This window comes from Chrysochloris asiatica, unplaced genomic scaffold (assembly GCF_000296735.1).
Source record: "Chrysochloris asiatica unplaced genomic scaffold, ChrAsi1.0 scaffold00159, whole genome shotgun sequence".
NCBI classification, from domain to species: Eukaryota; Metazoa; Chordata; class Mammalia; order Afrosoricida; family Chrysochloridae; genus Chrysochloris; species Chrysochloris asiatica.
In genome coordinates, this window is record NW_006408677.1 from 3,373,787 (window position 1) to 3,377,443 (window position 3,657).

Sequence of the window (3,657 nt, forward strand, 5' to 3'; positions counted from 1 at the left end):
TAAAACTGATTATCTTGTCTGTAAACCTTCACTCATTCAATTCAAATACTACTGTGAAACTAGGACATTTCCTGATAAACAGAAATTAAAGGAATTTGTAATGACCAGACCAACTTTACAAAAAATGCTAAAGGGTGTTCTTTGGGCTTAGAACCAACAACAGCAGACAACAACCTGAGATTATCTTTCATCCATAACTAACCACCCAGAACTCAATCTAGATATAGAATTATTTAAAGTAAAACAAACCTACAACTTTGCAAATAGGGAACCAGAGATATCAACGTATAATGAAGCAAAAAGAGGGAATAGTGTAGATACAGAACTTTCAAGTCAGGTAGATTTCAAGATAACACATACTGTTTTAAGCAGGGGAAAAGTTAGTAAATTACGGGGTAACTTCAAAGAAAAAGAATACACCTTCATATCAAAATTTTAAAAAAGAAGAAAGGAGAAAGATTTAGTAAACATTAACACAATAAAAATAAAAATTAAAACAAAACCCACCAACAAAACTGACTCAGCAAAGAAAATTATATGGAACAAAGAATCCAGCAGCACTAGATACACACACACACGCACAAAAAAACACACACAGAAAAATGACAACAATCAATGCATACCTATGGATAAATTCACTGAATGTAAATGGATTAAATGTACCAGTCAAGAGACATATAGAGCAGAATGGATTAAAAAAATAGGATCCTTCAATATGCTATAAGAGGCATATCAAGAAGATGGAGACAGCCTAAATGCTCATCAAAAGAAAAAATGGTTAAACAAACTTTGGTACATACAATAGAACACTACAAAACGTTGAAGAATAATGATGAATCTGTGAAACACCTCACAACATGGTTCAACCTGGAGAACATTATGCTGAGTGAAATTAGTCAATCACAAAAGGACAGACATTGCATGAGGCCAATGTTATAAAAAGGTAAAGAAAGATTTTCTTGATAAAAGAAACAGTCTATGATGGTTAGGAGGAAGGAAAATTATTCATGGGCTAGAGGGTAGACACATGTTAACATAGGTGACTGTGCAGACAATATACAACAAGAGGGAGATTAGCAGAGGGAAGATGAAAGCAGCCGGAGACACAGGGAGGAATGCAATAGTTGAAGTGAATAGAGGTAAATGCTTTTCACTGTTGGTACATGGAGGGGATTGCAACCATGTAATGAAGTATATGATTTATTGAATGTAAAACTGATGATGTGCTCTGTAAACCTTCACTCAATTCACAATAAAAAGGTTTCATTTTTTTAAAAAAAGAAAACAATCCAATTTAAAAAAAAAAAAAAAAATGGATGCAGGACATGAACAGACACTTCACCAGAGAAGACATTCAGGCAGCCAACAAACATGAAGAAATGTTCATGATCATTAGCCATTAAAGAGATGCAAATCAAAACAAAAATATAGAAATGTGTTTTAAAGTAAAACAGAAACATTTTTAAATGGTCTTGTCAGAGGAGTTGATTAAAAGTGCATTGCAAGAGACAGCACCAGGCCAGGCAAAGCCAGACGGCAATGTGAGGACTCTGTGCCTTGCAGACAGAGGAAATAATAATAACTAAACATGGGCAAAGAAGATCCTAAGAAGTTGAGAGGAAAATGTCATCCTATGAACCTTACTTCTCAGAATTTTCCAAGAGGGCTCAGAGTAGTGAAAGACCGTGTCTGCTAAAGAGAAAGGAAAATTTGAAGACATGGCAAACGTGGAAAAGGCCCGTTATGAAAGAGAAATGAAAACTTATATCCTGCCTAAAGGGGAGATAAAAAAGAAGTTCAAGGATCCTAGTGCACCCAAGAGGCCTCCTTCGGCCTTCTTCTTGTTTTCTTCCAAGTATAGCCCCAAAATCAAAGGTGAGCATCCCAGCCTATCCATTGGTGATGTTGCAAAGAAACTGGGAAAGATGTGGAATAATACTGCTGCCAATGACAAGCAGCCTTATGAGAAGAAGGCCACTAAACTGAAGGAGAAATATGAAAAGGATATTGCTATCTACCAGTCTAAAGGAAAGCCGGATGCAGCCAAAAAGGGAGTCGTCATGGCTAAGAAAAGCAAGAAAAAGGAAGAAGAGGAGAAAGATGAAGAGGAGGACAAAGAGGATGAAGATGAAGAAGAAGATGATGAATAAATTAGTTCTAGTGCAGTTTTTGCCCTTGTCTATAAAGCAGTTAATCCCCCATGTACACAACTTACTCCCTTTAAAGAAAAAAACATTGAAATGTAAGGCTGTGTAAAACTTGTTTTTAAACTGTACGGTATCTTTTTTTGTATAGTTAACACACTACTGAATGTATCTTTAGCTAACCCTGTCCTGATGGTATTTTCAATAGCCACTAAATTTGCCTGGTACAGTATGTTGTTGTTGTTGTTGTTATGTGCCACCGAGGAGGTACTGACTCATAGTGACCCTATGCACAGCAGAACGAAACATTGCTATGGTGTTGGAGGAGAATATTGAAAATGCCATGGGCTGCCAAAAGAACAAATAGATCTGTTTTGGAAGAAGAGCAGCCAGAGTGCTCCTTGGAGGCTAAGATGGCCAAACTTAGTCTCTCATACTTCAGACATATTGTCAGGAGGGACCAACCGCTGGAGAAGGACATTATGTTTGGTAAGGTCAGAGAAAAAGAGGAAAACCCCCAACGAGATGGATTGGTACAGTATAGGGATTGTAAATTGGCATGGAAATTTAAAGCAAGTTCTTGTTGGTGCATAGCATAAATTAGTTATATATGGGGATAGCAGTTTTGGTTTTGTTTTTTTTCATCTTTAGTTGTCTGCTACAGCTTATATGAAATAATTGTTCTGTTAACTGAATACCACTCTGTAATTGCAAACAAAAAAGGTTGCAGCTGTTTTGATGACATTCTGAATGCTTCTAAGCAAATACAATTGCTTTTATTAGTAGCGTTGTTCTTTTCCTAGGTCTGACATGGTTCTTCTTGAGGGGAAGCTAGTCTTTTGCGTTTGCCCATTTTGGGTCACATGAATTATTTACACTGTATGTCTTTGCATATAGTCAGCTGATTGTTATAAAAAAAAGCTTTCATCCACACACCCTGCCTACTCATGATGGGACAATAGAAGTGGACTTGAGACCGTTTTCATCCATAACAGAAATGCAAATCTTGATCATTTAATCACAAATTCACATAGCCCAGGTAACACATTTTCAAAGTGTTATCTATTCAAAGGTGGGACAATGAGAACCAAACATTTTGAAACTGTCCTTGAAGGACTACTAGAAATGTATGTTCTAATCTTGATGTAAGGATCTTCCTCCTAAGCCAACAAAGATAGAAATCTTCCCCCTAACACTGGCACCCTGGACTTCTAGGCTCCTAAACTGTGAGAAAAAAGTCATTAAGAAGACAAGGAAGAAGAAAAGGTCAAAATGGATGTCAGAGGAGACTCTGAAACTTGTTCTCCAGTGTACAGAAGCTAAAGCAAATGGAAAAATTGAAGAGGTCCAAGAGCTGAACAGAAAATTTCAAAGATCAGCTCCAGAAGATAAAACCAAATACTATAATAAAATATGCAAAGATTTGGAATTAGAAAACCAAAGAGGAAGAGCATGGTCAGCATTTCTCAAGCTGGGGGAACTAAAGAAAAAATTCAAGCTTCGACTTTCTTTA

At 36.7% G+C, this 3,657-nt stretch overlaps 1 pseudogene; it reads left to right on the plus strand.

The window, feature by feature from the left end:
* Positions 1–1,623: 1,623 nt before the first annotated feature.
* Positions 1,624–2,150, plus strand: LOC102841015 (annotated as a pseudogene).
* Positions 2,151–3,657: the final 1,507 nt, after the last annotated feature.